At 41.1% G+C, this 23,560-nt stretch overlaps 1 protein-coding gene and 1 long non-coding RNA gene across 5 annotated transcripts in view; one reads left to right on the top strand and one right to left on the bottom strand.

The window, feature by feature from the left end:
- The window catches only part of Dlc1 (DLC1 Rho GTPase activating protein), a 359,377-nt gene that overhangs the window by 282,999 nt on the left and 52,818 nt on the right, over nucleotides 1-23,560 (top strand). The gene's annotated exons all lie outside the window — the stretch shown is intronic.
- LOC121134183 lies at nucleotides 6,103-9,071 on the bottom strand. The gene is made up of 3 exons (XR_005871225.1): nucleotides 8,987-9,071; nucleotides 7,352-7,610; nucleotides 6,103-6,544 (listed from the first exon to the last, which is right to left on the bottom strand). It is a non-coding gene; the product is annotated as an uncharacterized LOC121134183 (long non-coding RNA).

Below are 23,560 nucleotides of genomic sequence, written 5' to 3' on the forward strand. Positions count from 1 at the left end.
GTTAAACGGAGAGACCCTGTCTCAGAAAGAGAGAGAGAATATTTATTTAGCCGAGCAGTGATGGCAGCACACGCCTTTAATCCCAGTACTGGGGAGACAGAGGCAAGCAGATCTATGTGAGTTCAAGGCCAACCTGGTCTACAGAGCGAGCTCTAAGACAGCCAGGCCGACACAGAGAAACACTGTCTCAAAAAACAAATGAACAAACAAACAAAATCCCTGGCATTTTATTAGGCACTTTATTTCCTTGTTTGTTGGTCATTTTATTTTATTGTTTCTTTCCAGACTCAATATAACTTAAGGAAACGGTATTTTCTTTTTCTCTCTTGTACCACAGGAATTTCAAATGTTTGATAAACTCCCTCAATTTACCTTCTCCCCCCTCTCACCCAGCTTCAACATCTGAGCTAGCTATCCACAGAATTATCTGATTGAGAGTAAACAAGAGAAATTAAAACCTTTCAATAAGATCATTGATATTGAGGGATATTAATGATCATTGATTGTTAATTCTTGTTTGTTTTGGATTTGGTTTTGGTGGTGGTGTTGTATGTGGATCCCCCCCCCCCCTGCTTTTTTTCTTTTGGCATTTGATAAAGTGGGGTTATCTATTGCCCATGTTATTGTGAGTTTAGTTAACTTCTTTGGGTTGGAGTTTTCCTTCCAGTACTTTCTGTAGGGCTGGACTAGTGGATATGTATTGTTTAAATCTGGTTTTGTCATGGAATATCTTGTTTTCTCCATCTATAGTGATTGAAAGCTTTGCTGGCATCTGTGGTCTCTTAGTGTTGGTAGAATATCTATCCAGGACCTCCTGGCTTTCAGAGTTTCCACTGAGGAGTCAGTGTAATTCTGATAGGTCTGCCTTTATATGTTACTTGGACTTTTTCCTTTGTTCCTCTTAATATTTTTCTATAAATTTGGTGTTTTGATTATTATGTGGTGAGGAGACCTTTTTATTCTGGTCCAGTCTACTTGGTGTTCTGTAAGTTTCTTGTACTTTCATAGGCATGTCTTTCTTTAGATTGCTAAAGTTTTCTTCTATGATTTTGTTAAATATATTTTCTGTACACCTGAGCTGTATTTCTTTGCCTTTCTCTAAAGCTAATATTCTTAGGTTTGGCCTTTTCATGGTGTCTCCTATTTCCTGTATATTTTGTGTTGGGGATTTGTTGCACTTAAGATTTTCTTTGGTTGATGACTCTGTTTCTTCTAGTGAGTCTTCAGCACCTGAGATTCTCTCTTCCATCTCTTGTATTCTATTGGTTATATTAACATCTGTTAGTTCCTGATTGTTTACCAAGTTTTTCTATTTCCTGTAATTTTTTGTTTGTTTTTTCTTCCATTTCTTTAAGGGATTTTCTGTTTCCTCTTTGAGGATCTCTAACATCCTCATAAAGTTGTTATCAAGGTCTTTCTCTTCTGCTTCATCTGTGATGGGATATTCGAGGTTTGCTGGTGTGGAGTCCCTAGATTCTGGTATTGGAGCGGCCACTGTTGATGCCCTTCCCTTTTAATGAGATTGATGACTACCTTAATTGGCATCCTAGAGCCTTCATCCAGTAGCTGATGGAAGCAGAAGCAGGCACCCACAGCTAAGCACTGAGCCATACTCCTGGAATCCAGTTGCAGAGAGGGAGGGGAGATGAGCAAAGGAGTCAAGACCATGCTGGAGAAACCTACAGAACCAGCTGACCTGACCAAGTGAGAGCACACGGCTCCCAGTTGTAAATCTGGGGAACCAGCATTGAACTGAACCAAACCCTCTGAATGTGGGTGTCAGTTAGGAGGCCTGGGCAGTCTATGGGACCTCTAACAGTGAACCAGTACTTATCCCTAGTGCACAAATGAACTTTGGGAGCCCATTTTCTATGAAGGAATACTATTTCAGCCCAGATACATGGAGGAAGGCCTAGGCCCTCTGTCAAATGATGTGACAGACTTTGATGATCCCCCATGGAAGGCCTCACCATCCTTGGGGAGCCGGTGGGGGTAGGGTTGAGGGGGTTGGTAGGGGGCATGGGAAGGCAGAAGGGATAGGGAATGGAGGGATTGATATATAAAATGATTGTTTCTAAAGAAAAAAAAACTTCAATAACCCTAAAATTAGTTGTCTTTCTGATCATGGGACCCTTAGTTATGAAGGGTTTCCTCTGAATTTTAATTATTTCAAGCAATATTTGAAGGATAAGATCGTAAAAGTAACCCACAGACTGAGACCATCTCCAGCTAGTGGTGGTGTTCCTTCAGCATTAGAACTGTGTTAGCTCACTCACTCTGTCACCTCCACAGACACACTGTGGGGTGGCCTTGTGGAATGAGTAATGCATGCCCACTTCTAGCTCATTCTCAGGTCACATAACTTCCTCACATCCCTAATTGCTACAGATAGCTATTGGTGAATTCTCTTTGCAGTGACTGGGCCTGTTTTTGGCATGCTCCCCTCATCAAACGTGAACCATAAAAATGTGTTTAATCCTCTCAGGAATGTGATGATAAGAGAACATTAATGGGATGAAAAATAAAATCTCAATTTAGGACATCTTCATTTTTCAGACTGAGAAATTGATCTTTCAAAAATTCGCATTTGGACAAAGCTACAACCTAAGTTATGGGGCCCTGGAATTTACCCGAACCCTAAATCCACAGGCACATGTCCCACACATTCTTTATTGAATTTCTCCTACAAACCAGGCATTGTTCCAAGATATTTTCTGCGTATTAGCTGTTAGTACTTTTTTAAAAAGTAGGAATATAGGAGATACCACACAAGAATTATTTCCTTGTTTTTACAAAATCTATCTTTTAAAGGATTATTTTCCCCCAAGTTCCCATGGATAATTCAATGACAAAGCTAAGATTTAAATCTCTGTATAATCATACTCCAAAGCAAAACATATTACAATTCACCGCCTTTTTCTAGTTCTGAGATATAAGCATTAGGAAACTAGTGAGTTCATGAAGCATATTTGATTTATCTGTGAGAAACAAACAAACAAACAAACTCAGGAAGTGTGGCTAAGTCCTAACCTTGGGCTCCATAGCAGTAAAACCCCTGGGTTTCCCAGTGCCATGCCTCAGCATTCCCTGATTCCCAATACAATGAAGATGAAGATATACGTGTCTGTACTATTTGTAGATGAATGATAAACTTCACAGAAAATTCTAAACCCCATTTCCTATATCCATGACCTCTATGCTGCATACAGGAGTAGGCACTTCCCTTAACGTTATGATAATAAATTAGACTCTCCTGTCAACCACCATAACCACAGGGTCACCCTCAGGAAGACCAGAACTCCAAGTCTCTTGAGTTCATTTCCTGAGGGCTGTGGGGATTTTGGGCTGCAGTGGGAAGCAGATAGATGACCAAGGAGAAGGTCAGCCATGTGCCTCTCTGACAGAAGAAATGCCCATTCAGGAAGGCTTTGGTAGGCACTTGAGTTAGAATTCTAAGAGCAAATGTGAAACAAGCCATTGTTTATCTGTGCCTCTCCACTGAAGAAGATCAAAAGGAGGCTATCTGGGCTAGAGACAGTTTATTTCCACTTCAGGACAAAAGACAAAGGAGACTGGGGTCTTTTCCTTGCTTTGCAATTCCTGTCCCTTCCCCTCCCTTTCCTGATTGGCAGCGATAGCCTGGCGATTAATCTGTGTATTTTAAGCATGAAAACCAATTTCTGGAACTTGTCTCGTTTATGTCACAACAGGAAAAATGGAAATAGCATCCACTTACTGCTGAAGGTAAAAAACTATTTAAAACAGCCTCTTGGGCTTCCTTTTCTGACCCATGATGGTCCAGTGAACTGAAGGGTAGGTTCTAGATTGGGCCCAGAGCTCTGAGAACTTCATCTAGGGAAATGCCATTGACCACTCCTGATATTAAAATTTAGAAGCCATAAGTGCTTTAGCTCGAAGCCATTCTAATCTAAGGCCTACTTGCTGGTCCAAACTGGAACAAATAGGGATCTTATGTCTTACTTGTAACCTCACAGAAAGATGAGGGAGTGCAGGTAGCATAGCTGAAGGCCACAGCTCACACTTCTAATCCCAGCCCTGAGGAGCCTGATGTCAAGCTGAGCTGCCTACTACTTAGTGTGTCTCAAATAGCCAATGATTAAACTAAAGAAAGAAACAACCCCTGCCCCCCCACACACACAGCATGTGAGGTAACACTATGGTAGGGTTATCAGAGGCAGCACTGTGGTTTGAAGAGGCCGGATCTGACATTGTCTCTAGCCTGATTCTTTCCTTTTGAAACTGTAATTTCCCTTAAAACATGAAGAAAAGAAAAATGAAGAGTTGTATTTACAAGAAAATAAAATCACAGACTAAGTACGTAATGTAAATAGTACCCTAGGAGCACCGTTGGTTACAGGAGGCCTCAGTGTTTGGCTTGAGTAACCTAAAACTAATTGATTTTTATTTATTTTATTTTAAAGCACAGTTTGGTGAAAGCTATACTTTCCAACTAGAATTACTTATGCCTACTATAATCCATACAGAACTGTGAAGGTCACACTAACACTATTTCAAGGGACTTTCCTAGAGGTAAGTAAGCCACCACCGGTCCAATGACAACTGCTGTTAGAAACTCATGTTTAGGGCTGGAGAGATTGCTCAGCCACTAAAGGCTGGGCTCACAACCAAGAAATTCATGATGTGTCTGTCCTGCTGGTTCCCTGCTAGGTAAAATCTTGACATCCTAAGGATCTCTCTTCTGATTCCAGGCATCCTCAGTCAGCCACAGGGAGACTGGAAGATAAAAATACCCCGGGTTTCCCCACTGAGAAGCCATTCAGCTATAATCCATAGTCCTTGGGGAACTGGGTATAAAGGGCCTCAGCTAAATCCATGGCGTTCGGGGCACACACAGCATGTATGGAACGCTCCGCAACCAGAATCTCTTACTAAAGAGCCCCCCAAATCCCTCCTATGAGGATTAAATTCCTTTGCAACCTTTCAGGAAAGGTCTTGCCCAATTAGACTTAAGGACATAGGAAATGTCAAGACAAAAGGGGGGGGGTTTGGCAAAGTCTACTCCGCTGCCCTTTGTGGCGTTTTACCCACTTAGCCTCTTTGTAACCGTTTTCTCGGCATTATCCTCCTATTGACTGTTTACCCTCAGATGCCAGGAGGCTTTCCACTTGGCGAGGCCTTTTGTTTGTTTCCTCTGGTTGGAGAATCCTGCTCCTTCCCAACCATTTTCTTATCCACTCAGAATCCATTTCGTTTGTCAGAGCTGGCTTTCCCAGAGAGGAGATAGCCAAACGCCTCCACCTGGTTCATTTTCATTATCGAAGCGGCTTCATAGCCTGCCACCTACACGCTTCTCTCCTCCCTCTCACCACATCGCCAGGTAGCCAGCTCCCAGGAGCCTTCTGGGCGCACCTGTCGGGCCTCACCTGGATCTTCTTCATCCCTGACAGCTGGGCTTGGTATGAAGGATTTTAAATCACAAAAGCTATGGTCGGAAATACGTTTGCGGCGGGGAGAAAGTTCAGCATTTTAAATGGTCTCATTTCATCCTTTCGTATAGTGGGGATGCTGGAAGGTTCCCTGCAAAGGGATGCGGGATATTCTAGGACTCATAAGTCCAGCATTAGCTAGAGGGGCAAAAAGATGCTGGGATTCTGGGCTCGTGACTGATTTCGAGATGTAAAGGAAAAATGGGAAGGAAGGGTGAATTTAGTCAAGAGTTTGGTTTTGCTTCGTTTCATGTTATGTTTGGTTGGTATGTTTGGTGGCAGAAGTGATGGTAGAGGTGGTCGTTTTGTGCCATGTTGTCTGGGATACAGAAATTCGGGTTCCCCCAGTACTGATGGTTCCCTTTCTCACAGTCTTTAAGGAATGGCCCCAACCAATGGTGTGTGAGTGACACAATATCGGACTGTACCACTAAAGGGAGAGATACCAGTGCACCTAGATTACAATTCCCCCCCCCACACACATTATGCGTTTGCATTTTTGGAATCCTCTACCCTCTAAGTGGCATGACCCAGAGAGGCATTGCAAACACTAGTACGTAAGGTAACGGACTGAAGAAAATCACGTATTTCTAGCAAGGCCGCAAGACTGAGTCAACCATGACCAGTCCAGGTCGAGGAAATAGAATACAAACTGCTGCAGAGGGTAATGTTGCGTGCAGAGCTTTTACTCTTCTGGTTATGCTCGTCAGGGACAGGGAGCTGGGGAAGGTCTCTAGATGCTGGGCCAAATCTTCCTCTCAAAAAAGCCGTGGTAAACAGGAGCCTAGTCATGTTTCCACCTTCCCCACTAACAGCGTTTCCTTAGAGTTGGCAATGGAGCATGCAGGCAGAGACCACTCGCTGTCTGCTGACGGCTCAGGGTTGGCACGTTGGATGAGAAAGTCAGAATGTATTTGGAAATGCAGAAAGATGGCTTCTCAGCCCATATATCACCTGTGCATCCTTTCAGTTGGCGTTGTGTAAGCCTTTCACATTCCTCCTTCTCCCCACTCTGAATTATAAGGCCTGTCTTTCTCTCATTTACTTATTTTTATTTTCAACGTTAGCACTTAAGCCTAAGGTATAAATACAGAATACCCAGTTAATTTGAATTCCAGATACACAGTAAAGTGTTTTTTTCCTTTACTCTGACTATATTCTTAATCACACATAATTAATACTTAAAACTTATTTTCAGTGTATCTGTAACTTAAATGCCATTGTATTTGGCAGCTGTACTATAAGAGAAGTCAACTGGATGAGGCAGCACAGACCTATAATACCGTCACTTGAGTGGCTAAAGTTCTCCCACTCCTATAGCTGCAGACTATTCTAGCACATTATTAAAACATATAAACAATTTCGACCCTGGTCAGTCCAACAGATTACTTTGGGAGCATAACACACACTAAAACTCTGAGGAGATGCCTTTGGGTTGAAAGATAATTCTGAAAATAGCTAAGAGCTTTCTCCTGGCTGAGAAGTAGGACTGTCTTCCCCTTGCCATCTCTATGAGGGTAATTTTTAGTTTTCAACTAAGTCACACACTGCTGGATATCCATGAGCCTATGTTGCTGTCTTCAACTGAATGAGTTCTGCTGGGAATCTGTGCCACAGGAACTTAACTTCCAAAAGGAACGTCAGAAATACACCAGTAAGCCACAGGAAGAGATCACTCATATTACCCAATAGCAGCCCAACTTGCTTAAGTGATAGATGTGATCTGGATACACTGAGCTATACACACTGTCATGACCCTGCTGGCTCTCTCCCAACTGACACCTTGATCTAAAAGGGGGGTGCACATCTCCTCCTCTGCTTCCCACTAAATCACACACAATAACACATCACTGCTTGTCCCTCCCACCCTACCCCATACCTACCGGGCAGAGCCATCTTGATAGTCTTCTTACTGGCTCATGGTTGATCCAGCTGACTTAACGTTTGATCCTAGATTCTCATAGACTGGCAGACCTACTATGCGGAGATTCTCATACACCTCCACAAGTGTCTGTTGGTCCTCGGTGCTTTCTGGAAGGTCTCAGAAGTGGCGGCTAATACCATGTCAGTCGTGTTTTTTTTTTTTTTTTTCATATGTTTGGTTGGCTAATTACGTGATTCACTGGAACAATTTGATGTTAGCTGAAAACATGTAAAATACATTATAAATGTATGGATTAAACTTTTTTGGTGATGTTCCGGTTTGAACTTCGGTTGCCAAGTGTTGCTGTCTTATAGGAGCCTGTCCTAAAATCACCAGCTATTCAGCTGTCTGTCAACCTTCTCGAATTTGTCTCTGTAAACTCGCCAGAGTCAGACTCAGGGAAGGTACAGGGATCAGTCTCATACGTGAGCTCCTGCAAGGACAAACAATTTGATAACAACCGGACTGTTTAAAACTATAGTCCCCACTACTCAGTGACTGCTTTTACTTAGATATTCTTCAAGTTTCAAAATTGCTTCAGCTCCTCTGCCTGAGCCATTGACTTGTGTATCTTCTCCTGAAGTCCTTATTATTTCTGTTATGTATGAAGTTGTTCCATTACAAACATTGCAGTGTTAGTTTGACCAAAGCTCTTCATGTCATGTCACTCTAGCAGCCATTTCTAGTCTCTTAGACATAAATTATTTAAGCCAGAAACATTATTAAACTCCCACAGGACCATACCTATATTTTTACTATCCATATTTGTTGAAACATGGTACTAAAAAGTTGTTGTAAACTTTATACGCCTTGAAGGCAATGTGTGCCTTCTTCATCGAAGGGCCCCTACACGTGTATTAATAACAATGCAAACATCTAAGTGAGATATGTGTTTCCTTCCATCTATAAATGTAATTGGTATTGATTTATGGATCTTTTATAAGAAGCTCGAGGCTCCCAACATGGGGCCCATCCCCCGGGTTAAGAAGCACGTGCTGATATGTGTGTTATTACAGCTCAGTCAATATCCACCGGCAGGAGCTTACTAAGGGATATGAAATGTTTCCATATGAAACATGGCCACATAATCCAGTCAAGTGCAAGCAAGAATTGCAAGGGTGGGAATGGTGGGGTACGATGAGAATCAAGAACAAGGTGTTGATTCTTTGGGGAAAGGGTCGCAGGGACTACAAGTTCTACCTGACCCTGCTCCATTCGGAACTGCTCTTGGAATTCTTGGCTTTACTGTCATGACAGACCACTGTGCCAACATTTCAGTAATCATCCAGCTTAGCACAGATAGTCAGACAGACGTTAGGCTAGATAAGGATACATGTAGGATAACCTTTTGTATAGGGCCCGTTTCCCCCACCCAACACCCCAGATCCACCACTCTTTCAGATAGTGGTTTCATAAAACATTAAAAGATGCTGATGCCAGTTAACCTACGATTGCTCTTTTTCCCCCAGACGAAAAATCCTCTATTCTAACAGAGTTGAGCTTTCTCTGGTTTCAAGTCATCCATTCTGAATGTCTAACTGATGAGAGAGGTGAGGGGAGAGAATGCAGGGAGGAGTCTACAAGGCGTCCTCACCCTCTCAGGTGAGACGAGCTGGAGACAGGTCCGCCCAGCATTCCAGGGTGGCAGCACCCAGAACACCACATGGAGATGATGAGAAACATTTCAAGGCTTTAAATCAAGCTGGGACAGGTACTGGAACACTCTGAGTCAAAAGGCATTCGGTCCATGCATCATAGTGATTCTTTATGACTCAAAGGTTTATGGCTTAAAGTTAGCATTATGGTGTTGCGATTGCCTATCTGCCTTTTTGGAGGGGGTGGCTTCCACTCCCTCCTTCATCCCTTCCTTTCTTCTTTCATGCCATTTGTCCTTCAGATTCACACACCAGATGGGAGAACTTTGCAAGCCCTGTGTATGGATGAACACACGCCCCTTGGGGTTCCATGGGAGGCACGCATCGCCCTGGATGTCACTGAGAAGACGGGATGTGTGCGTGTGTGGGGTCTGTTGTACAGGATGGGTGCCAGCTCACCCAAGAAAGTTATTATATGATAGAGAGTCGGGGTGTAGGAAGGAAAGCCCCTGTCTGGGTTTATAATTGAGGCACTACACCCTTAGGTTGCATAATAAGTAAACAAAAGAGGGGGGTGTTGGATGAGTTGGTGCCTCAAGCAAGGGAGTTCTTAGACTTCGTGTTGAGACACAGAGCACAGTCAGCCAACTGAGTCCCTTTTCCACCCACTGAAAGACCTGAAAGTCAGAACATGCGGCAGTCTGGCCATCTTATAAGCAGGCCAACACCATGGCATCAGAAATGTGAGCAGTTCTTGAGTCTCTTAAGTAACTAGCCAGCATCACTGCCTCGAGAGTGGACTGCATGGAATGCCCAGCGGCTCCCATGGCAGAGTTCACTCTGGAGTTTCTGTGGCTTCGTGAGAGCTGTGGAACCATAGCTTGAAGGGATGCACACGTGAGGAGTTTCTGCTCCCACCCCTTACAGTCTTTGGGCTCATGCCACGGCACTGGTATTTGATTAAGGGGCCCATGAGGGAAACCAACCCCACATGGGAAGATCACAAAACACTTTCCACCTTGGAGTCATGGAGTGGAATTCGAATCTAAAGCCAAAAATCCTATCTGTGCCTGCTTTGCTAATTACACAAATTTCCTCGCTCCGTTCTGCAGCTGTCTGCATGCTTTCAGAGAGGTACTTCACAGCACAGGTCCAGGCATTTGTGATCTGGGACTCTGACACTCCAGTGTTGCTACCAGTGGTGTAGGCTGGGTACCCTGATTTATTACGCTTTTTCAGAATATGAAGTTAAACAGCTGCTCCACGACCTGAAGTGCCAGAGAAAGGAGGGTGACGGAGACACTGGAGGGAGGAATGCGGGCTGGGATTGGGTGCATGCCCATGGGCACATGTTCCTGTGAGGACTAACACGGGTAGCAAAGGGACCGAGAAACATTAAGAGGATATTGGAAGAAAAGTCACGGTGAAGTTGAAGGCAAATGCGTGCATTTCAAATGCTCCAGATTTCTCTATAAGAAACATTACTGAATTTCAGATATTTTACCAAAGTATTGCTTGACCAAAGAATTACAGTTAGATATTATGGGATGCATTTCTCCTTCACTTTTCTCTCCCTCAACTGCCTAATTCCTGTCTGGCTGTAACATTCATGATTTTTCAGTGAGAATAAAGGAGGTAGAAATGTGGTTGAATAGCACACACACACACACACACACACACACACACACACACACACACCCCGGCTGCCGCTCCCACTAAGTGCACAAATTGTTATAACTGTTCCTCTATTAAACTGTATGCTGGCTACTCCTGGAGAGGAAATGAATTGGGAACATAGTGCTTTGTTATTGTTATTACTTTCCTTCTAACTTATTCAAGTTTGGCTAAATGTGTTGCCCATGAATGCTGAACTTAACAAAAACTAAAACCCCCCTTGATGTTATGGAGCAATTGGGTAGGGGACTGTGGAGACCGACTGTGGTTAAAAACATGAAGGATGTTTCACAGGGCACACAGATGAACCAATAAAAATGTGACTTCTTGGCATGTATTATTTAAAAAAAATATCTTGGGTTTCTTTCAGTGAAATATTTGAAGGCGTTAAATTTTAAACAAAGCCCAGCTGGCTAGTATGCACAAGTTCCAAGCTCTGACATATTCTCATGATATCTAGTTTCAAAAAATTCTCCTACTATAAATGGGTAAGTGAACTCTTAGACCAAGAGGAGATTTCTCTTTTACTATTTATCTTTGTAATAAGGTATACTTTTGATTTTTTTTAAAAATGAGAGTAAATAGAAATTGCTCTGGTGGAAAAGGGATATGATTATAAGCCCAAATGAAATAAATATTATAAAATCTAAATTCCTGTTCAGAGTATTTTAAAAAATGCCAGAGAATCTCTAAGAAAGAATTTGAACATAGTCATATTGTTGCCAGTTATATTTTGGAGCTCACAATAAGATTGTTGAAGAATCTCCTTTTTGCCAAACCTGTAGGTGTATTATTGTTTTTGTAGGACATAGATGGACAGTTGGACCTTTCTGGGCTCAGTCATCTTAGATTAGGTTCACTTACTATGATTTGCAAACTAATAAATCATTATGCAGTGATTACCCATTATGCCCATTCTGTCATTTTTTTTCAAATGCAAAGTCATTCCTGCTCATCGCTCCTCTCATCTCTCTTCTTAATTAATTGTACTGCCAATTCCTATTGTTCCCTCCAGAGCTATTAGCAGATTGTCTTTCAGAAACACATGCTTTAATGCTCTTCCCTGAAATGAATTTTCTTCTTCTCGCAGACCCCGTAAAAGCTCCACTTCAGTTTCTGTTTTTGCACTTTACCTAATCCAACCTTTTTTAATTGCATTTAAGGATATTTGATGTGTCCCGTCCAGTGTCCCCACCCCCACCCGCCTTATGGCATTAGAGTCTTCTGAGCTCTTAATGTATTAGAGAGTAATTTACACATGACAGTTTGTACCAAAAAGGGGAATAATTTCATTGGATAAGTGATTTTGATTTGTATGCCATGGTTCAAAGAAGTAAGCATCCAGCCTCCCGTGATATGGATAATTAAGTTTTCAAGGTCAGTGTGACTTGCATGATTAGTTCCAAGAAGACCCTGCTAATGTTTCTTGAGGTTCTGAGTGAATAAAATCCACATAGTAAGTTCTGCAGTTAATCTTGGTGTTACATTCATACCAACACACACACACACACACACACATACACACACACACACACACAAATACACCTTCACAAGGAAGGCAGCTACCCTTTCTGTCCTTTATGTATTCTCTGAAAACAGAGATTGACCTCAATGACCATTGCACTTTCAAAGGAGTAGAATGTAAGATTTCTCCCAGGTAGATTTTAGAGTTACTAAATGCCACCTAAGTACTCCCTACGGGTGTAGTAAGCAAGCCCGTGGCCTCCAACTCCCAGATTTCTTAGTTGCAAACATTCTCAGTGGCCAAATCAGATCCAAGGACACTTGGACTTTTCATAACCTTTCGTTCTAGAGTTTATAAAAGTGAGAACCCACCCTTTCCTTCTTCTAACCAACAATTCTGAATAAACCCTGGAAGGAAGGGATGGGAAGTGCATTGATAAAGGGCCACCAATGAATGAAGAGTCGGTATTCCCAAGAGAAAATACTTGGTGGGTTTGTGTAGGGCTTGGTGGGAAGGAAGACAGTTCTCTTCACATGGTGGAACAATGTGAATAAAGTCAGAACGGGTGTACGAAGAGCGTCTGCTTGTCTGGTGCACTCCAACCTTGTAACCTTGTCATTTGGCACGGCAAGAAGAAACGCAGAGCCTTTCTGTCCTTATATGTCTATAACTCATATCGTTTAGGAGGTCTCTTCAGCATCAGATGGATGGGAGGAAGTTACTGTAAAACACAACTCAGGGTAAGGGTTGGGAGGCATTACATTTAATGATGTTATTAATCAAAACTGGCTTTCCAACGAAGCTGCACTATGCTGGGGAGATTATTAATCTCAAATAATATGACACTGTTGCTAGGATGCCATATGCTACTCCTTTCTGGTTGAACAGCAAGAAGATAGACTGCCATGTTTTCCCCAGTCTTTGTAAGGTGGAAAAGAAGGATGGTAGCTTCAGAATAAATCTAGAGAGTGCGCTACTTTTCGAGATGTAAAAAAATTTGGAACTGAGAATGAAAAGCCAGATAGTTGCTTTATGGGTTGGAGGCTTATAATGAGCAATTTATAATGAACAGGTTTATATTGTAACAGAAAGTTACAACCAGCTGTAGCTCTTTGGAATGTTAAGGGACATCTTCACTACACTTTCATTAGTAAGTAATGCCTATAGGGAGACCATAGACCTGGTGGTAATTCAACCTTAGCAAGATTTTAAGCATAATCTTGAAATCTCAAATAATAAATAATAAAGCAAACTATGATTTATAAACACGCATATGTGTATAGAACAAACCTTAACTGCTTAAGCTTTGTTTAGCTAAAAGCACTTACCTTAAAATTTTATTACTGAACTTCCTAAGATATTGAAAATATCTGTTTTGGTGAACATACTTTTCCTGTAAAATATAAATAGATTTACATCTGTTTTTACCCTAAAAGATTATAAAAAATGGTATCATTAAAACTATAGTGATTAATATTCAAGACTAACAATGTTGGTGCCTGACTGTAATAGTCTCTTTTCCTTTTGTGGGCTTTTTTGTTTTTGCTTTGTTTTGGTATTTGTTTATTTGTTTGTTTGTTTTGTCATATAGAATTTGATATATGCTCACTCATTAAAGCCTGTAGGCCCCAGAATATTCACTGCAGTAGGAATATAGTAATAACAAAAACCAAATGCTGTGACACATAGATGTCCATCAAAAGAATAGTTAAATAAGTATGGTGGAGCCGTGTAACAGAATTCTATACAAACAAAAGAAATTTGGTATATCTCTATGCAGTGACATGAAAACATATAATTGTGTTTTTAAAACATAAATTTGTAAAACAGTTTTCCTAGAAATCAGTGAAGAAAAAGCAATGTATATTCATGTGTACATATATATACACATATATAAACAAAAAGAAAATATACATGTACAAATATCTGCAAGGCTGTCATTTCAAAATGCTAAGTTACCCCCACAGAATGAGTATGTTTCACCTTTTATTTCTTTCAATTCCACATTTTAAAAAATACATACATTGCATTTATATGATTTTTTTATTTCTATGTAAAATATCGGAGTGTTTGTCTCCTTGTCTTCCTCAGTCATCTCTACTAGTGGGCAATACTAAATGTGTGTGAGTGTGCAGTAAAGAATGCATTTCCAAGTTTTTATGGTGACGAATAGAGCATTCTCGGGAGAGGGAAAGTGCTAGGAAAATAAGCATGCCCTTGGGGTGTGCTGGTGAAAGCAGTTACCAAGCTTGAGTGAGCCATAAGTTCAGAATGAATAGCTTCCTTTAGCAACTGATTCTCCATGACAAAAAAAAAAAAAAAAAAAAACATGGCGCCGATTTTTCAGGTAATTGATAAGACATTCCGGGTGGCTAGATGGTAGGCATAATAATGATACTATAGTGGTTCACATTAATGCTTACAATAAGATTTTGAAGGACAAGTTCTATTTTCAGCCATCCCCTCAGTATCCTCTGTAAATTAGAACTATCACATAGTTTGCTGAGAATAATAACTTCATTAAGAATGCTCTATTAATTTTATATCAGATACTCTTGGAACTGAGGAAATGTATAAAAAACTTCTTCTGGTTATAAATTTTAAGCTCAGAATTGAATTGTACCTGAAAACTCTGCAAATGGACCCTTCCCCCAAAATTCTTTGCGGCTGTTACCTCGCCTTGACATCCTCCGTGTAATGCTGACCAACTCTGTCATCCTACACCGTTTCAGAACACTCCTGAGAGGCCAGGGGATGCAAACTTCAGGAAACGTGGCACTGTTGTCACTTTCTGAAGAGCAGGACTTCTCTATGGAATTAGCTCCTGGCTCACCAGGCATACTTTAGATTCTAGACAATCCCTTATTCAGAGCAGTCCTGAGACTATATTTAGTAAACATGGAGCAAAAGCTCATACTGTTCAACTAATAGGAAACCATAAAAAGTAAGCAATGCTTTTCTGCTCCTAATTGTTGCTCGTGGCAACCACTGGTAGAACACTTTGCCTGGCTTTGCAAGGCAGTGGACACATAGGCACACGTACACACAGGGTAATACAAAAAGTCTTACATTCTTGGCCATAATTAAAAAAGAAAAAAAACCACAAAACATCTACAGCAATGTTCGCATCAACCCTTTTCATAATAGCCCCAACTAGGAACAACTTCAATTTCAGAACAGATTTTTAAATTAAATACTGTAAACAAAAGCAAGGAATATTTTATTATATATCAACGTTATAGATAAGCGGTTCTAAACCCGTGTGGGTTGTGGCCAGTTTAGGAGTTGAATGACCCTTTCATGGGGGTCACCTAAGACCATCAGAATACACAGGTACTTACACTACAATTCATAACAGTAGCAAAACTGCAGTTATGAAGTAGCAGCAAAAGTAGCTTTATGGTTAAGGTCACCACAACATGAGGACTTGTATTAAAGGGTTGCAGCGTTAGGAAGCTTGAGAACCACTGTCATGGGTGAATACAAAGAAGGCTATTGTTATGTCTGTGAAGTATCTGTTCTTTGCTTTTATTTTAAAATTTGTTTTATTTCTAAACATTGACTTAAGGGAAACTGATCATTGTTCTGAATATGAGTTCTTTGTGAAATGTACTTACAAAGTGTATTCTTTTTTAAAAAGAAGTCAATGAATAATATCACACGGAAATATCACATGCAAACTAAGACTCAGAGAGACATGTCCGTTAGGGTCAGTTATGAATGTCCATAGCACACATCCATCACTCATACACCTCTGCCTGTGGAAGGGGAGAGAAAGAAGCTTTACCACGCTCTTGTAAATCAATTTGAACAGACAGTATATCTGAACTGTACGCTTTGACATTTACGATACCATATAGAATGAAAAGTGAGTCCTCTCAACCCGTTCCACACTTGCCCATGTTTTCATAAAGTCACTTTTGTTTTACGTTTTCAGTCTTGAAACATTTCAAAAATCATTTGGTCTAAAGAGTAGGCAAGGTCTGTTTTCTGATACTGACTTCGGATACTGATTAATCATGTGTCTTCTCAATTTTACTTTATAATCTAAATTCCTTTATCGGTGTTCATTTCTAGACGCACTCTCCAGTTCCCCTGAATCGAAACAACACTTCTTAAGTTCCACATAGACACTATAGTGGGAAGCCATGGGTTTGAATCCAATGCTACAGTTTCCTTGAGTAAACTGTTGAGTTTTCTGAAATTGCTTATACAATTAAGATGCTAGTAAACCCATGGGTGTTTAAGGAATTAACCCACATAATAGATGGAAGCACTCGGAAACACAATATAGATAGCACTGAATACATATCTGAAAACAGACTGCTGGTGTTTTTATTGGCTTCCTTGTGGGTTGACAGACTCACTGGGGCAGAACCAACATCTTTAATCATGAGGGCTTCCTTGCCAATATGGTGTGCTTTTCTGTTTATCTCAGCTTTCTCTGTGGTTTTCCTAGTCCAGAGTTTTAGAGCCCACTTTTCTTCGTGCACCTATCCTAGATGGTTGTTCATGTTTCAAAAGGATTCAGTCTCTCTCCATACTTCATATTCCTCATATATTTTACTATCATCTCATCCCAGCTCCCATAATTCTTAGCTGTTAGATCCCAGCTTTCTCAATCTAACTTCGTATGTCTCTTTCCTAAGACACTAAGTAGGAAGTCTCAACTACAGCCATTCCCTAAAAGAATGGGTTAAGTTGTTGCTTTTTTATTTTTTTCCTTGAAGAGTGGAGAGTCAATAGTACTTATGAAGGCCCCTTCATCTTTAAGGCCATTGTTCTCCAGGGAAGTAGTTTCCTGTTGAAATATTGTTCTGGGGGTAAAGTCTGTTTGTAGTAAAACATCCTAAGAAATCAGACCCTTCAATGAGATTTTATGCTCAAACCCTTCATCGGAGTTTTTGTTTCATGCACATTAAAGTGTTGCTGGAAAGTGTAGGTCCTTCAAAGTTCAGGGGGAAAGAGTTCATAAGATCTAAGGCACAGTTAAGACAAAGCTATAGCCAGAGGCCTGGTTTCCTGAGAAGGAAGGAGTCCCCCCACCAATCTGTCATGCTTCTGTCTAAGAGGATATTAAAGCCGTCCCTGGGCTCCTGTGTTTACAGCCAGTCATGTGTCTTTCTCACAATCCCCATCTGTGTCTGCGAGTCACATGATCAGGGTGACACCCCCCATGCTCCTCCTGAGCTCCTGTTCGCTGCAATAGAGTGATCAGTTAGAGTATTGGTGACAAAGACAAAAAGACACAATGAAACCCTTATATGAGATATCATCTCTCAGTCCCTGCCTTCTTCTTGTCCACTGTGTGTTATCTTTGGTTAAGCTTCTTTAATGACAGTAAATGAATTTTAAATGAAACACCACTAACCTTTCTTTTTTCTAACAAAAGAAATCCTAAATAAAAATACAGATGTAGTTTGACACAGTAGTGCACATCTGTAGCCAAAGCTGTATAGGAAGATGAAGCAGGAGGACCATTTGAGCCCATGAGGTCAGGACAAGGGAGCAAGACCCTGTCTCTGTAATTATTTTTTGTAATACACAGATATAGTTTGAAGATTCATAGAGCTTCCCTTAACCCAACATGTAGCTCTTTATTTTCCTACCATTTCTTTTTCAGCTGTCTGGGAAAGCTGAGGAAATGTATATTCACACACTCACACATGCACGCATGCATACCACACAATAGACATTCAGGCAGTGTTGATTTTTTTGGGCAATACAACACCCAACAGAGACAAATGGCTAATTTAATACTGGCTGGCCATGAGCTGACAGATTTGAGAGGTGCCTATTATAGCCTTGGGCAACGCTATTTAAATAAGGGGTGTGGTTACCAGCAGAACTAAAGGCTCCATTCTAGATCCTGAGAGTAATTCACTTAGGCAAGTCTTTCCAAAACCAAGTGCAAACAAGAGGCCTGATGATCCCTAGGACTATTAGCAGATGAAGTTTTTTATCTCCAAATTACCTGCTTTATGCCAGCCATAGTTTGAGACGGGGAGGGCACTAGAGTTTATTTTCCACTTCTTAGTACAAATAGTCAGACCAGTTGTCAGACCGTCCAGGCAGACATGACCTCTGTCATTCTGAAGATGAGGAAAACAGTAACCAACCATAGCAGGGAGCTTTAAAAATATTCATCAGGCCCATTCTTGGCCAGGAGTGAGTATGGAGTGGTTGAGCCTGTGTAGAACCAAGAGGAAGGACCTGGGCGATGGGGGTGGTGTGGGGAGATGCGAAGGTAAAGGGAGTGAAAGTATTGCCTGTTCTAAATATCCGTGGTGCTGTCTTTGTAAAGAGCTGGAGAACAAGAAGTTGAGTCAGGTCATCGTCTGCTCTGAAGAAAGAACACCCGTTTTCGAAGGAGTCTTGGGAGGAGGGACTAAGGGGATGGTTGACACTCTGAACGTAGTGGGATGCCAGTCACTGGAATCTTGGGGGCTTGAAAGGGAAAGCATAAGACTCACTTGCAGTGTGAGCCAGCAGCCTAACCCAAAAGAAGAGCTTGGTTCCTCGGGTGGGATTGGAAGCCGGAAGCACAATGAAGAGTCTTTGAAAGAGGACCGAGTCACACACCCACTTCTCTGTTGGGATTCTGCTGAGATATTTGCAGTTGATATCACAAAATCAGCACTACCTCATTCCTCCCCAGCTAGAGGATAGTTGTCATGGAAACTCCTAGATGATTGACTAGGGAGAGTATGGTGTTTCAGTTGGGGTCTCTTAAGACTTCAAATTTGAGCCGGGCCTTTAATCCCAGCACTCGGGAGACAGAGGCAGGCGGATCTCTGTGAGTTTGAGACCAGCCTGGACTACCAAGCGAGTTCCAGGACAGCCTCCAAAGCCACAGAGAAACCCTGTCTCGAAAAACCAAAAAAAAAAAAAAAAAAAAAAAAAGACTTCAAATTTGGGCATGAACACACACACACACACACAACACATGCACACAATTTTGTTGGTGATGTTCTCCCTGCAGACCCTACTTAGCTGTCTCTTCACAGTGTGTAAGTGTGTACAGCCTGATTCAAACCATAAACCTGCTGGCAATAGGCAAGCTTCGCCATGCACTACATTTCCAGATAAGGCCCTTGCCCCTCCATAACTACAGAATAATCAAATTAGCATGGTTAGCATTAGTCATAGGCCTGGAAATCAGTATTAAAGAACTTCTCTTTTGTGACTGCAAATGTAGCCTGATGTCTCCAGGTGATCTGGTTTGTCCCAGACCTAGTTTGGAGACTGGAAGAACACTGGAGTTTATCTCTCATTCTTCCTTAGTACAAATGTTTCTCCACCCAGTCCTAGGGCCAGCCAAGCATGCAAGATGTCTGTCTATCTGAGATTGCCATAGAAGCAATGACAGTGTCTGCTATAGTATAATTTGGGTCCCAAAGCTGTTAACTGAGAATAAAATTCATTTTGAAAGAGGTAAAATGAAATCCACACATACTTAATCCCAGCACTCAGGAGGCATAGAAAAGCAGATCTCTGTAAATTCCAGGACAGCCTGGTCTACAGAGTGAGTTCCAGATCAGGCTCCAAAGCTACAGAGAAACCCTGTCTCGAAACCACCACCACCCCAAAATCCACATGCTCATTTGGGGAACTGTCAGGGATCTACCTGTCATTCTTTAGTTTTTTGGTTTTTTTTTTTTTTTTTTTTTTTTTTTTTGTTGGAGATCCATTTAGGTCACTTTTGGATTAGATCCCTCCCTTTCCAGGAGACCAGCGATACCATTTGGTAAAGAATCTAGGCAACGCAACCTGTATGTTCAGCTCCTGTGGTAGCCAAGCAGGGAAAAGAAGGGTTGTTTTGTTTGGTGGATGTGTACTGAGATGTAAGCCATAATCCCACACAAGTGAAGAGGAGCCTAAAAACTAGGCCTGCCTGGTTTGTCTTTAAACACTCTTTAGAGGGCACCAATAGGAGCTCTTTTTATTATCTTGCCTGTTTGTGGACCAATCACGCTTAAGAGAACGACATTTTCCCTACATTGATAGCATTTCTCCGTCCTTCTTAAATTCCTTGCAGATTCTGTACTACCTTTCAGAAGCAGCCCTGTTTCAGTGTCAAGTCAATAGCAGCCTGAAGGGTCCTAAGGCCTCTAAGGAAAAGTTCCTGCTTGCTCTCCCCTCTTGCTCTCTGTGAAATTTCCAGAAAGGGGCTGGATAGGTGACTCAGTGGTTAAGAGCGCTTCCAGAGGTCCTGAGTTCAATTCCCAGCAACCACATGGTGGCTCACAACAATCTCTAATGGAATCTGATGGCCTCTTCTGTCTGACGGCCTCTTGTGTCATGCAGGCACACATGCAAATAGAACACATAAATAAATAATTTTTAAAACTTGCCAGAATCTGTTTCGGGCTTCTCTTTCCCAACTTTCAACATGCTTGCAGCATAAGCGATAATAAGAACAGCAATTTAAAAAACAGAACTGAATTAAACAGAATTCCCATGTGTCAAGTGGGAGATGAGACTACAGCCAGCACTACCTCTTTATGAAACGAGTTGCTGTGTTTATTACTACTGTCATCATTAATAATAGTAGATTGACAATATAAAAAGGTGGAAATATGAAAATTTTGGGGATATTTTAAGTAACCAATTTACATATTAACCATCATTACTTTTAATATTTATAGTCTGCTAGTTCTGTTTTCTTTTCTTTTTTTTTTTATTTTGATGGTTGTTGTTGTTGTTTGAAACAGAGTTTCTCTGTGTAGCTTTGGAGCGTGTCCTGGAGCTAGCACTTGTAATTTATGAGCAGGTTGGTCTCGAACTCACAGAAGATCCACCTGCCTCTGCTTCCCAAGTGCAGGGATTAAAGGTCTGTGCCACCACCACTAGGCAAGACTTTTTTTTTAATGTGTATGGATGTTTTGCCTACATGTAAGCATGTGTACAGGGTGTGTGTAATGCCTGCAGAGGCCAGAAGAAGGTGTTAGATTCTGGCAGTACAAACAGGTATGAGCTGCCATGTCAGTGCTGGGATTTGAACCGGGTTCTCTAGAAGCATAGACTCTTAACTGTTGAGTCATCTTTTCAGCACTACAACAGAAGAACTAGAAATGATTTTCAAAATTCTGAAGAAGTCTTTTAAAGATGTTAGGTAGGGGATAAGGAGTTTTCTAAAATGATTTTATATTATTTATTATTTTTTCTACTGATTCTTTAGTTTTTGTTTTTCAAGTTTATTCTCTTGTTGTTTTCCCAAACTCTGTGCTTACTTATTTTTTTAACCATATAGTTTTGGCTAGTAGAAGCAGTCCCAGTTACCTATTTCATCAAATATAATCTTTCATCATAAGTTTGATATTTACTATCCTTTGGTACTTAAGTTTTCAGGATAATATCTTCTCCAATCATATGATTCAAATAATAAAACATTTTATCATTATACTGTTACTAATTTCTAATTTTTCTAGATAATATGGCCATTCCAAGTTATGTATCATTGCATAGCTACCTCAACACAATGGCTTAAAGCAATATCAGTTATTACTCAGTTTGCTCATGGGGTGTTGACAGGACACAGCTGGCCATTTTTTCCTTAGTGTCTCATAATTCATGTCTCTCCAGAGATGGATAGATATATAGGTGTTAGAATAGATAGATAGATAGATAGATAGATAGATAGATAGATAGTAATTTAGCACAGGGAGGCTAACTCCCTACAGAGGCTGAGAAATTCCATAATACATCAGCAGTAAGGAGGAGAATCAGGAAAGCTGGTAGTATTGCTTGATCCAAACTCAAAGGCCTCAGAACTAAAGGAGCAAATAGTGTAATTCTCACTCCAGAACTAAAGAGTGAAGAACCCAAGGGCTGCAGGTGCAAATCCCAGAGTCCCAAAGCCAGGAACCCTGGAGTTCTGCTGTAAAAACGCAGAGATGGTTTTCCTGCTCCAGGAGAGAGCAAAACTGCCCTCCTTCTGCCTTTTTGTTTTGTCAGGGCACTCAACTGGTTGGATGGTAAAATCAGCCCACTATTCCAAATATCTTTTCCAGAAGTCATGTGGCAAACATACCAAGAAATAATGTTTTACCAGCCATCTGGGCAACCCCTGACTCAGTCAAGTAAACCAAGTAAACTGTTCGACTTATACATGCCAAGGCTCTCAGGCTGCTGAATGTAATGGTAGCTGTGATTAGGGTCTTTCAAGCTTCCCCACTCACGTGTGCCTAGGCCCAGAACAATATATCCCAATAGATGTGGGCTGAAGCAGCTAGAGCTTTCTGGAATTTCTGCTACCTTCCTGTTCTATCTCTCCATAGCAGATCCACGGGGCTGTAGTAGCAGAAACCTCCAGAGTAATTAAATCAAGACACTTGCTAAACTCCCTTGGAAGTAAGAGCAGAACCACTTCCACTCACTGATGGTCACAAAGAACCTTCCAGGGTCAGGAGAAACAGACAGTTAGCATTCCGCTGATGAGAGAATTGCTGAAGAGTTTGTGGACGTGTTTGTTGTTGATCTGGTATTGTGTCTTTGAAGTTTGCCAGAGGTTTTAGCTTTATGGCACACTTTGTAGTCGACATTTTTTATTTGATTTGATTTCCTTTTATCGGTTCCTAATATCACAGCATCAGGAATTTGTTATAATTGATTGAGACTATGTGCCTAATTGATATATGTTGTGACTGATAGGTGCAAATACCTGCATGTGATCATTAAAACTCTTATTTTGTCTGTTCAAGCAACCTGGAACTGTGAGAAATCCTTTGAAATTCCCTACCACTGTGATATTTACCCATTTCTCCTAGGTCTGCTAAATTTTGCTTCAGGAAATTTGAGGCTATAAGTCTGGTATATCAATATTGGGAGTGGTTTACAGTAGCTTCTTACTGCTTACTCTTCTGAAAGCTTTTTATTCCTGGCATGTATATAGTTATCCTAATTGTTTTCTTTAGTGTACACCCTTTATGTATCTTCCTCTGCATATCTTTTGGCGTAACTCAAGTCAGTAATACATAGCTAGGTTTTTATTTTTATTGTTACTGGGAATTCAGATATCTGAAGAATTCAGTTATCAAATACAATGGACTCTTCCAATTGATTGCATTTATTTACTTATTATTGCCTTTCCTCTATTCACTTCGTTAACCCATCAAAATGATGGCAGCAGCAAGGAAGTAGCTGTTTGTTCTGCAACAGAGTACAGACACAAATGAGGCACAATCTAGCCCTTTCTCTACCGACCAATTCTTAGACGTCAATCTAGCCCTTTCTCTACCGACCAATTCTTAGACGTCAATCTAGCCCTTTCTCTACCGACCAATTCTTAGACGTCAATCTTTCACAGTTCTTGGGTCCTGTTACCAGATCTCCTCTTAAAAATGGATAATTTGCTGCCTTGCAGTTTCCCAAAATGCAACTTAATCCAGCTTAATTCAACTGAATCGGTAAGAGATAATTAAGGGAGTTAGTT

This window comes from Mesocricetus auratus, unplaced genomic scaffold (assembly GCF_017639785.1).
Source record: "Mesocricetus auratus isolate SY011 unplaced genomic scaffold, BCM_Maur_2.0 Super-Scaffold_100026, whole genome shotgun sequence".
In the NCBI taxonomy this organism is placed as follows: Eukaryota; Metazoa; Chordata; class Mammalia; order Rodentia; family Cricetidae; genus Mesocricetus; species Mesocricetus auratus.